Source organism: Anas acuta, chromosome 11, assembly GCF_963932015.1.
Source record: "Anas acuta chromosome 11, bAnaAcu1.1, whole genome shotgun sequence".
Lineage (NCBI taxonomy): Eukaryota > Metazoa > Chordata > Aves > Anseriformes > Anatidae > Anas > Anas acuta.
Window position 1 is genome coordinate 12,611,505 of NC_088989.1, and position 13,369 is coordinate 12,624,873.

The 13,369-nt window shown below is 38.8% G+C and overlaps 1 protein-coding gene across 30 annotated transcripts in view; it reads right to left on the minus strand.

Annotated features, from left to right (window-relative positions):
• Positions 1-13,369, minus strand: part of SLMAP (sarcolemma associated protein) — a 100,065-nt gene that overhangs the window by 68,398 nt on the left and 18,298 nt on the right. Inside the window, exon 1 of one of the 30 annotated variants that reach the window (XM_068694939.1) lies at positions 8,167-8,322. The exons of the other annotated variants lie outside the window; for them this stretch is intronic. The gene's annotated coding sequence lies outside the window, so the exon portion shown is untranslated. Of the gene's footprint in view, positions 1-8,166; positions 8,323-13,369 lie in introns of those variants that run through there. 30 annotated transcript variants of the gene reach the window in all.

Genomic DNA, 13,369 nt, shown 5'->3' on the forward strand with positions numbered 1-13,369 from the left:
TTCAGAAATGGCATTAAGTTCCAAAGAGTTAGATTTTTGTTTCCACAACACTTTACGAGGAATTATGTAGCATTGCTCATATTTCAAGTTACTGTTCAGTTCTGCAAAGTGAAAAAAGTACCTCCTCTGCTTTGACCTGTGTTGGATAAAAAAAAATCTGACTCCATTTAAATTCCATTGCTTTCTAGGTCAATGACTCAAAAGAGTACCAGCAGCTTGCTAAATCACAGAACACATTTTACTTTCATGCAGATAGCACTATGCATTTTCCCCCTGTAAAAAAAAAAAAAAAAAAAAAAAGAAAAAGTCCTAGTATTTTCTAAGTACTGAAAGAGAAAAAATCTTCCTGAGACAGCTCAGGACTATGACAATACATGAAATTTATGCACAGCATATGAATTCTAGCTGATATTAGGAAGTTACAGAATTGCAATGCTCCAGAAGGCCAGATTTACATATGAGCTTTACCATGAAACGTAGGAGACTCTTCTTCAATGAAATAAAACCAAAGGAAAAAAAAATCACTCTGATAAACACGTATTATGCTAACACACTATTTCCAGCAGATAGGCTGAAGGTAATTCCTTAGCGTGTGTGTGTGTTTCCAAGCCATATGGAATTCCGGTATAGGATGAGACACTCCTGAAGGATCTCAGAAAAGACAAAGGACCGGGTCAGAGATGCACTGAAAATCTTGAAAGAGAGAAGCACGCTTTTCCAGTGATTTAATTACCTCAATTTAATTACAGTACAAGACCAGGGTAAAACAAACAACCGATGTGCTTCTGTTTTGGTCTCTTCTACAAGACTTGCTTTTAGCACTCCCTTCTTGCATCTTCATTTTGACTACGGACAGCATTTCTCTCAGTACACTGCAGTATTTCCCTAAGGATCACCCTAGAAATTTAACATGAAGTTCTAGAATTAGCCTAAAGTGTAGGCAAATAAATCATCAGTTCACTTGCTAGTTTAACATTTTAGCTTTCTCAGAACAAGATTAAGATCTCAAAACCCAGCAGTGTATAATAATCAATCACACATATGCAGAAGCCAAAGATAAGAGATCTGTCTATTGCATGGCTTCTCGTTACAAAGCAAAGGTAGAGATGGAGAACGAGGGCTTCAGATACAAGACAAGAAGAAACCAATATGTTTAAAGAGTAAGTACTCTACTGATGAGTTATTGATCATTTAAATGTTTTTTTCCAAACACTCTTATGATGTAACTACCGCAAGTACAATACAATGAAAAAGAAACCTCAAGCCTCCCGAATGGAAACACACCAGTAATGCAGTAAGGCAGTAAATGAAGCACGGTGACCAAGACAGACTTGCAGAGCACTTGCAATCACTACATAAAGGCATCCTTCTCCATTTTAAGAGTACACTACTGCTGTTCCATCAACCTCAAACTTCTGTTCAGGGCAATTACACTGACAATTACAGAGAGAAGAATTACTGAAGAACTGGGACAATTTGTCTCTGCAGATCTAAGATTCACTCCTGGAAGAGGAGCCAACTCTCTAAAAACACAGACACAGACCACAGCAAACACTTGCACATCATCCTCATTCCATCACTAAATTATTAAGCAAATAATAATCACCAAAATGTAGGCCATCGTCTCTTTTACAGAAAATCAACCATTGCTTTACCTTATTCATTCAATGTGTTACATGCCTAGACAAATGACATGGAAAGAACCTCCCCATTTCAGGGCTTCCTCAGTTACCCTTCTCCTCATCTTTATTTCCTGTGTGAAAGAAGCATGCACAACTCCCACACACTTGAGAGCCCTGTTTCACAGACTTGAAGGCATCAATTTAGTCCAGAAAGATTTAAATGTCAAATTCCGATGCAAAGGAGATGACGAATTCCTTTTTACTGTATTTACTACCACAGAGGTGCAGCACGGCTGTCAGCTAGAGCAGTAAAGCCAGAAAAAGCTGCAGCTGAAGATGGGAGGTTCTTCCCCCTTACTGTGCTACAAACTAGAAGACCACTCATGGAATGATTAATGCTGGTATTAAAAATACAGCCCCTGAGGACTAACGCCAATAAACAAATGCAGCAAATAAATGAGGCTGTAAAAATTGGAATTCTCACCTTTTATTAATACTTCAGTGCTTAATTGATCGAAATAACACAACTGTGGTTTTGCATCACACTGAGTATTCTACTGCAAGGTGCAGTATATTGCTTGTGCACACCCTGAATCGTGCACAAGGATCTTAAAACAACACATGATGGGGTCAAACCAATATGGCCAACATTTATCACACCGCAGCCAGAATTTTCTTCTCCCATACAATTAGCAGATCACTTTATATTCCATAAAGTATTAACACCGAGTATTTTCTGGAGTTGGGAACAGCACTTCAGCTAACAGAGTACACTGTACAAACCACAATGAATTCCAGGTTGCTCCTTTGGCTGTAAGATAGATGAGAAGTTCAAATGCTAAATTATCTCCAGATTCAATTGATTGAGTTCCTCATTCTGGTCTGCTTAGACACATCCTAAATTCCTTTCCTCTCACTTGGCTAACTCCACCCACCTATCAAGGAAGTAGAAGTATTTTTCTCCATAAGCAAGCATAATTCACAGGGCGGGGTACATCAAGCAAAACTGCTTTTCTATTTAGTTTTATATTTGCTAAACACATGGACCTAATAGCTCATTGCTCACTGAACTCCAGCTCCTTAAACAATGTGGACACAAAACTAGGGCATTAACTTCTGAGTTCTCAGCAAATCTCTTGTTAAAGGGATTCTACCAGCTACCCGAGGCATCCACACGCTGTGAAACTACAAGTGACAAAAAGAGAAGGATTTGCCAGGCAGATTGTTTGGACTGAAGGAGAAGCAGCAGGTTATTCAGAGACCATAATTATTGAAGGTGTGCAGAGAGAAGCAAAAGTTGATTTTTTTTTTTTTTAGTAGCTTGTTTGGAAAATAAATTTAACCTTTCTTTCCATGCATTAAGAATAAAAAAAAAAAAAAAAAGACACACACCACACATCTCTTTGATACAAGACTGGGCAAAAATATTCACCCTAAGCTTTCAGCTAGGATGTAAGCCTAACCTAAATCTACCAACTCTGATGAAAAAGGCTGAAGTCCTCAGGTATCCCCAGGAATTCAGCGCCATACTTCCAAAGCTGCCAGCAGGCCCAAGGGGCAGGAGGGAGAGGACAGCAGGGAACCGCTCATCTGCTGCCCAAGTGGCTCGTGTCTGTTTACACCTTGAAGGTTTGTTGATTGTACTGCCAGGACAACCCTGCTGCTTGCTCCTATCTGTTGTCAAGCAAAATAAACTGCAGCAGTAAGAGCAGCTTTGTGCCTGCATAACTCAGTCGGGGTATAAACAGACAACCTTTTCTGGATGTGGCTGAAGTGCTCCGAAGTATTAATCCCTCTGCTGCTTGCCATGCCCTGATAGTTTGAGTGCTTTCAAATTCACTACGGGCCCTGTCATTCAGCGGAGCTTTGTTTGAGCTAACTCAGCCGCCTTTGCCTGAAATGGGCACAGGGTCTGCGACACGGCAAGGAAGCCAAGAGGCAGGGGAGGAGGAACCACCTCAGGCAAAGGGGAAATGCAGAGCTGCCAGACACTAACAGCTCAACCTGCAGCCTGAGCGTATGTCTACGTCCAGCCTCAAGTTACTCCAGTGTTTGCCTTCGTATCAAAAGGTCACCTTTCTCAATAAAACCAAGCAAACATTTCCAGATGTGTTGTACCTGCAAACGTTTCAGTGCAGTTCGTTCTTTTGACCTCTTGTCCCAATTCTTACTTTAGCTGGCGAGTGTGCACTTAGCACAACTCTAAATAATGGTATTCTGAAAGCACTCACAAAAAAACACCAAACCCACCAAAAACTATGTGAAAGCATGTTTGCAGAGTTAATACCACTTCCTACCTGTCAGGCCAATCAGGCAGAAGAAGTTACTTTCTAAGCCAGCACTAAAACCCCGTGTTTGCTAGTAGTTGTAACTTACTTGTTTGGAGATGAAAAGTTCAGGACTCAAGGTTACCTATGGTCAACAACACTAAGCTATTCTTCAACGCGTAATCTTTAGATCAGGAAAATTCACAAACAGGATGCCAAACATTTACTTTACGAGAATTTTTTAATAACAACCATTTCCTAATATAAATTAATTGAAGCACCATTAAAAAATTAAAAATGTTTAATTATTCAGCTTTAGAATGACCTACTTGGAGCATAAAGGAGTTTTATGTAAACAGTTTGGGCTATTTATTATCAAATAAAATCCTCAAGTTATATTGTTGTATTGTTCAGAGTAATTACATAGAACAGATTGGCAGAAGATGGCTGAAAGTATAACTTCAGGACCTCCAACTAAATGACAATCCAAGCCCTCCAGTTTAATAAATAAAAATTCATGGTCACAATTTAAAGCTTGTGGATATAAATAAAGGACCGAGAAATAATATCTCTAGTATTTATCTCCCAAAGTATTCTGTAATTATGGATTGCTGCCTACAGGTCCAAACCAGTCCTACGCACCTTTCACACCCACTGTACCATTCACAGTCGAGGTCTTCAACTCGCACGTGGCAATGGATGGAAGAACTGGGGCAGCTGAACCCACCGCCCTTTGCTGCTTTCTATGATGGGGAAGGATAAATTTCCACGATGGAGAAGCAGATAAATTGGCTTGATGGCAGGTACAGCTGAACAACTCAGAGCAGTTTCAGAATTGCTATCATTTTTTTGTTAGTTTTTTGTTAATTTGGCTGACAAAGACCTGGGCTAAAAAAGCGCATAGTTTAGGGCTGGTTCCTAAGCCACGTACTTGTACCACCCACTGCAGCAGCAGCATTTGAGAAGAGCATGGCAGAGGGCAGCCTGCACGTACAATGCCAACTGCCTGGTTTCTCTACGTGTCAGCTTCTTAAGGCTGCAAAGTACATATTGCAACTAGAATTCGGAGCTGTCTGTATTACAAAGACAGCTATCTGAAACGGGAGATAAACTTAGAAAACAAGGAAAAACAACATCAGATTTGTTTTCATAAAATATAAGTGAACGAAGTGTCTTAAGAGTGCCTGGAACACCCCACCAGTCAGTACAGAACTGTATGGCTGTCACTAACCCACTTCCAGGTTTCTTATATTTACTTTAGCTCTATAAGGAACTGTCAACACCTAGAAAAACATAGCCTCTGGCAAAAAGAAGTGTGATGGGAAGTTTATACTGAAAATATTCTTCTATATGAGACACAGGTAAGACATCAATGTTAAAATGATATTTTACACTGAGAGCAGTGCTTTTACTCTATGCTTGTGCACTCATCCAAAACTTTGCACAAAGGATGCTTCCATCTCTCTCTCTCTCAAATTTTATTTTTTATTTTTTAAACTGGAACCAACCAAGAAGAATAGAAGCATCATCAGAAAGGCTATTACCCTTGCTAACCAACCTGACCTCGTACTCCTCTGGCATAACTGACGGCACTCTTAACCTCACAAACTCTTCTTAGAAACTATTTATAACCTAGTTTGACAGCTGTGAATTTAATAGCCCCCAAAAATCATTCTGTAACTGAAAAATGCCATAAAACACCCCATCATAGAAGGATGAGTCCTGAACATCCCCTACTGCACAGGAACACTTCATTACTCAAACTTCTATAATCAACATCCACGTAGAATGACATTGAAGGATGTGACCTGCAGCAATCCTAGGCACAATGCACAATAATCATTCTGCTTACTGAATAAAGTTTTCTGTGGTGAACAGAAGATGTGGAATAAGCTGGTTTGAAATGGTAAAAGTTACCCACGAACACTGTTCTGTCCGTAGATTATGCAAATAATCCAGAAATGCAGGCACAGTCAGGAGAAGCAAGATGACAAGATACTCGAGAAAAACCTTGATTTTTTTTTTTTAAACCAAAAAATGTGAGAACAGTATGCAAAAATAGATCTCTCTCTACATCAATGTCACTAGTTTTGATGCAAAAGACTATTTTTAAAAAGATGAGATCTAGAGGAAGAGATCTGATTTACAAGTAATTTGGTTTATATATAGCTGACTGACTTGCTACTGTAAGACATCTGTCACCATAGTTACTAATTACTACTCTTTAAAATACCTCTTTTACTTTTGTCCTCACAGTTCATAAGAATTTCCCCAAATCACCCTTTTGCTACAAATGCTGGATGACTTCAGGACAAGCAGAAAAGATTTCAATTAATTTTCTTCAGGGCTGAATCTTAACGTCGGTCACTTCACATACGGCCTGTTTTAAAACCCCTCTTTGGAAGTAACTCACAAAATAGCTACGGGCATTAACAGCATTGGAAAAGCAGCAGCGACTCCATTCTGAAAACAGAAGCAGGACCAATTTCCCAACTCGCTACTGATTTCACACAATTGTCTTGAGAGGGGGAAAAAAGTGAATTTTCAGCCTGAAGGTATTTGAAGGTATATTGCTGCTGCAAGTGCTAAGCTAAAGGAAACGAACAATAAAGTGCAATCCTGAGAATGGTTATTCACATGGTCCTGAGATGCCCAGACTGATTCATCAGACTACAAAAGCAATCTAATGAAGAGACTTACTTTGCATGACTGCTGTCACAGACAACGGTATCTTTTACAACATACAGATACTTTGAAAAAAAATATTTTTGTAGCTTCATATTAAAAACCTGGCCAGTGTTATGGATTCATACGAACAGTAAAGGATAAAAAACAGGTTTTCTAGAAGGATGTTGTACTTGTTGCTGAGTAAGCAGTTGTTCTGCTCTACTTAAGAAAGCTAATTTTCTTATTATACAAAAATTATTACTATTATTACATTTAATATGGCTACTTATCATTTATCACAGTGATACCAGTGATTACTTTGTGTAATTTACATCAACTTCTATCACTATTCCAGACTTAACCTGGGGCAAACAAATGGACAAGGTGACTTTCTGACATTCCTCTCTATGTTACTGTGCTCTCCGTAACAATCAATTATGGAAATACACTGCAACTCAATACAGCTCTAAAATAAAAAAGAAACAAAAAGACTGACTAGGTGATTACCCAGAAATCCAAACTTCTTCAGGATAACCACTTCAGATAGCACAAGAACCTCTAGGTGTAAAAAAACTGCAGAAATATTCATCAGTCCTGATGCACTTGCATGAGTACTTTCCTCCAAAACTCAGCTCACTGCTCAATACTCCTGTTTGCTGTAATACTTTTATGGGACTTTGGCAACATGAAATATTTGAACTTTGCAATAATGAAAGTAAACATTATCCTGAAGCGTGCAGTCCTGAAGACTGTATTTGTTGGAAACAGATATCCAGGTAAAATAAGCAAAGAATTATTAGCTCTACAAAGAACAGGTTCCCGCATAACTAATTTCTTTTCAAATGTGTGTTCCTAGAAGTCTGCAATTTATCACTGCAGTTTCTCACCTTTCTGCGCGAAAAGCACCTGTACTAAATTTCTTCACCAGGGAAGAATGTTAAAACTATTCAGAGAACTGAATTATTTATTCTTAAATTCACTATCAAGAGAAGTGATTACATGTGACAGTTACTTTCCCTGACCAACTTTAAAGGAATGCTTGAGTACAGGATAAAAAAAAAAGAAAAAAAAAGGCAAAAAACAGAAAACATGGTCTTGTCGCTGACTATAGTGATGAAAAGTGTGACAAAAAGGCAGGTTTGTCATGTGTAAGCATAACTTTGCTCTAATTTAAGACCAGAAGTAAGGCGTAAATCTCTTCTACTCCTTACATTTTAAGAGGCTGACATTACTAAAATTTAGCACAAATAAAAATGAAACCCAAAGATCCATAACACCTACTAAAAGAAATGCTGAACTGTTTCAGTGGGAAGACGCTGGAGGACAGGCAGAATTGACAGAAAAAGCAGAAGATAGATTAAGAAAATGCTTAAAAAATGGAATCCTGAAACACTACCAGGAGCTGGCACAGCAAAAAATTAGAAAAATAAATTCAACACTAACATTATCTGTTGTTTCTGCTTCCTCAAAAATCCTGAAGTAACTAGATAACTCATACACAAAAAATTAACTGAAATTGAAATTTTCCTTTAGAAATTTAATTAAATCACCAAACAATATTTTTCATTTGCAAGAAAGTGGAAAACAAAAGCAGAAGCCAACAAGATTACCCGATACTTTGCCAGATGAAGAGCCAGAAGAGAAAATCTGCTTTACGGCAGCAGAAAGCACGAGGCTAGTTGGTGTATGAGGAAACTCCAACTCTCATCCACAACCCCAGGCATTCGGAGGTCGGTGCAGCACAGCAAAGGCTGCTAGCTATCTTGCCACACTGCTAAGTTTCTCCCTTTGGTTAATCATTACATCAAAGCTCCTCTACTCCTTGCGAAGGAAAAAAATCTCCCCTCACGTGTTCACTTTTAACTGTATAGAGAATACAGGGAGAATTTGCTGCTGGTTTAACCTTTCCTCGTTTCCACTCCTTCCGCATAAGGCCCTGCCGTGTTTGCCTACGGTCATTAACGCCGCACTACGGCTGGTTTATGGCAGAGAAAATTCCCGGTGATCACACAGCCAGATACAGAAAAAACACACGTTGGATTTCACAAACGTACCCAACTTAAAACATGGTCTGGGAAGCAATTTCACAATAAAACTGTATGAAAACTTTTTAAAATCCCGAAGAACTAATGAGGGGTTCCTTCCTTTTAGCAAGGGTCAGGTGCCACCTGCAAAGACTTGGGATGTGACTGCAGTGCTTGGTGCTCATATCTGAGCAGAGCTGGGTAACTCACCTCTCCTTTACACAAAGCGAAGACGTCTTGCTTTCTGACACCATCTGCTCCCAAACTATTTATTAGCACAATAGTTTTCAAAACGTTCAGCACATTTCTAAACTGCAGTTAAAATGACTGTACTGGGATACGTTTTATGCTATAAACTCAATGCAGCCAATAAAGAGGCAGAAGCACATTTTCTAACTCAAAACAACTGCCTAAGCACAAGTGACTCTGCACTAATTTGAATCGTGTCAAACCAGATATTTCTGTAACAGGTCCAAAACACAAATATTTCCTTAACAGAGCACCGTGAGTTTGCTGCACACATCTCCACACTGAAAGCAGGGGGTCACCAGGGCACTTTGCTCCTCCATCTGTTTCTGAAAACTTCTCTGGGTCACGTAAAGACCAAAACATTTTTATTCTTTATAAGGACTAAATTAAATTTATTTCCATTCTGTGTTTTGAACTTGACCATTCCGTACAGAGAGCAAATGTAATTAACTGGAAACAAAACACTGTCAGAGAAGGGTGCGGCTCTGTCCAAAGACGGAAAATTCATTTTCCAGAATGGAGGAGAAATTTGACAATTGGGAGTTTATTTGTACTCAAGGCACTGCCAAGTCATACCTCCAACAAAGTGAGAGTGAAAATAGTCTGGGAGGAGGCTGGATTTATTTGCAACTCGCTCTCAGGTCAAGACTTCCAAAGCAAGCAGCAATTGAAACGTTTGCAAACAACAGGCTGATTATTCCGGTGTCCTTTTGAGATCAATGATTAGACATGAAAAAAACGTTCACCGTTTTTCTAGCTTAAGGAAGGAAATACCTAGAGCACGCATCCACGTACTGAGACGAGTCTGCCAGTGACGCGATAGATGGTGCAAGCTGCTTCTGATGGGTGATCTTGGAGGGTGTTCGTGAGCCATCTGTGCAGCCTCCTGGGGCCGGAAAGCCGGCCCAGCCCCGGCAGAGCACAGGTAGGATGTTGAGGAGCAGGGTAATTGCTGTTTCAAGCACAGTGACTCACGATTTATACTGGTCTTAGCGAAGGGCAAAAATCACATCCATGGCACCTTGGGTTTACAGATTAAAAGCTTTGCTAACATGGCAAAACTTCCCAAGCTAATTATTGCAGCACAGCTTCCCATGCAAAAGTCTTTCATTGTCTTTTTTTCTAGTTATTTTCCATCACTTCCACAAAGTCACCAGGGACTTCACACTGATAACACCATGCCCACGACTTTTGTTCTTCGGACAAGGTAAAGAAACCTGAATGCCTTTTCAAATCTCTTTGTCGATAAAAAAAAAAGCACTCAGAACACGTGCAAATGCACATGACCAACCTGCCAGGGGGCACCAGGAGCACAGGGAAGGGAGCTGCAAAGCTCTGCTGGCAACCTCAGCCTTGCAGCTGCACAGCAGAGAGGGAAGGAGCCCACACCTATCAGAAATACATTATCAATCAACGCGCCTTATTTCCTTCTAAAGAAAAGTACAAGTACAAAAAGAACCTCCCTCTAGCACCAGTGGCTCTAGATTGTCACCCAAGAAATACCCCCCATGATAAATCTCATATGGGATTAAGAAGTAGATGCTTTAATTCCTTAATCAGCCATCAGGCAATTTTTCAAATGGCAGATCCTTTAGCGTATGAAAACCAGAGGCATCTACAGGCAGATCTCAGGTCATATTATCCAAAGGTCAAAACACAATATAACAGCATTCTTACCGACAGGATAGGCATTTGTAATTGCTAGAAACATGCAGTGGATTCTTTCCACAGTTCACACCCTAAGACCACCAATAGTAAGCAGCTGATTCTATGTAAGTGTATTTTCTCAGGTCATTCTTTGCACTTAGGTATCATCATCAGAAAAAAAAATAATAATTTCACCTTCTTCCCCTGCCACCTTGACCCTTTGGGGAAAAAAAAAAATAATAATGCTTTGGATAAGCATTATTTTTGCTTTGGATAAGCATAATTTTTTGATCCAGACTGATTAAAAGAAAAGAGGGTGGGAAGTATAGACAGTTTCCACCTGAAAAGCACATGCAAGATTATAGCAAGATGCCTGGTCTCTGACTAACATGCTTTTCCATGCAGCTACCCACCAAGGGACCTCGTCCTGCTTAGCGTAGTGGCCTTGTACATTATTCATCCACGAATGAAGGGCCATTAAGTGATTTTTCTCATTAATTCAGTCATGATACTTTAAAGTAGGCAAAAATAAATATATAAAGGCCAGCTGTAGAGAACATATAAAGCAAAACTATCCTGCCTACCAAGAAAAGCTACTGAACAGAACAGAATAACTAAAAGTGAAATTAGTGTAGGCCTAAATGACTTGAATATGCTTTAAAATAATAATAATTAAATAAAATCCAATCAACTAAAAGGTGAACCTTACCAAAAGATTAGCAGCCTCGCCAAAAGGTTAGCAACATCACGTAACTCTTCCCATGTGGTTGCCAAGGGCATGTCCCAAAAGGTTTAACTAACATACCAAAGAGGCCCAAATAATATTTTCTTAAGATTAGGAAATAATTAAATTATACATGAAATATTTTTTTTTTTTTTTTTTTTTAAGTACACCACAGTAATTATGGCTAGTATCCCCTATCAATTCACATAACATCAATATTATGTTTTTTCTTTGTAAAATCTTGGTGTTACTCATTTGACAAGGAAACAGCATGCAGTCCCACAGACCAACAACGAAAAAAAAAGACAGTTTGCGAGCATGAAAATGTCTTTTTTCAACTATTTAAACCTGAGTTGCAACCACTAGAGGGCAACAATTACACACACACATCCAAATTTGGTAAAGTGAACAAATTCAATGGAAAAAAAAAAAGCACCTATCACAAAATAAATCAGGTCTGCTTATTTTATTTAAGCATTTTTCATACCGAGTCATTAACTGTAGTATATATATCGTAGTCTAAACTACGAATTCCATCTTTACAGCCTAAAGTCTTCATACAGAAGCAATGTTTAAACTACAACATTCACATAAACAATTCTTCTGCTTCTCAGATTTGAAAATCAGGTTTCTCACCTTCAGTGTTCCTGCTACCGAAATTACGTAAATTACTGAAATTCTATCCAGAGTAAGCATGTGTAAAAATCATAATGTTGTCAAAGCCTTTTCAGATTAAACATAGGAAGTGAACTTCCTATTCAGTGGTAAAAAAAAATACCGAACTAGAAGTTGGCCATATGCTCCAAAAGAACTGGAATCACCATGCAGATTTTTTCCACGTCTAATCAGCAGTTCAAAAATATTGCTGTTCTGAGAACAGGGAGGCTTTTTCTTCACAAAAGCATTTTCCTGAAATGTGTTATTGGCATTTAATATATTAAGTTTTGCTACCATTCGTTATCCAGACTCTCGGAAGAACAAAAGAGAAAGTCCAGAAACTAAAGCAAATCAGCAGATTGAGTCATTTACTAAAAGAACGAGCATTAAGCTGACTGGGAGAAGAACATGCGCTGGTAACCCTAAGCAATAACATTTAAAGAATTGTTTCAAGATCTACAGTTCCATTAGGACGCGGAAGGAAACTCAGCAAGCTTGGTTTCTGCAGTCATTAAGAATGATAATGACACTGAATAAATGTTCGATGCATTCAGGCACGCATCAGATCAGTCCCATCTGAAGGAAAACAAAAACCAGATGAACCCTCAAATTCAGTTCACATGAAACTCGGGCTGCACCCCCAGTGTAAACACAGCCTTGCCACAAAAAAACAAGCTTGCTCTTAAGTAGCAAGCTTTCACATACCAGGAGGCTTGTCATCCCAACTTAAATTTAATATGGCTGTAGACAAGACTATTTATACTTTGATTAAAGAAAAATCAGCAAGTCTTTTACGCTACCTATAATTAGGTAGCATAGTCTAGTATTAGTATGAAGTTTTAATAACCTTGAATTAGGATTAGATGTTATCCATAGTTTGCTTCAAAGGAAAATAACTTGGGTTTCTGCGAATTGGCAGCATTAAGGGCAACATGACTACACACAAATTCAAGAGAAATGTTCCCTCATTGTTTCTTCTGTACTCCTCTGAATCATAGTTTTCTCCTGCAGCCTGGCAGTGTACTGAGGTCCTATGCAAATACCAGGCATATCAAAACCTGTAGATGATGCAGCCAGCCAGAACGTTTTGTTGGATTATTGTAGCTTTGCATTATTTCAACACCATCATTTATAAAAATAAATAAAAAATTGACTCTTTTGCTAGAACAATTTACTAGATGGATTTTTACAAAGTGTTTACCTGTCGAAAACACATAAAACGCTTCAGATTAAAGGCTGCCTGCCCAGTCTTAAAACAAGATGCTATTACTATAATATGAATGATCATTTTATATAGAGATCAGTAACAGCTCTCCTGCTTGCTTGTATACAGATCCATGTGAATATTCACTGAAGCTACATAACCTGGAAGATAAAGGCAATAAATGAAGGGTAAGATTCTCTTACATCAAAGTACCTTTCCATGCTGCTTCCCTTAGTAGGCAGTAATTAGCCTGCCTATTGCGGGCTTCAAAAGGAGGAAGCAAGTCCTTTTCCTGCGGGATCTTAAAA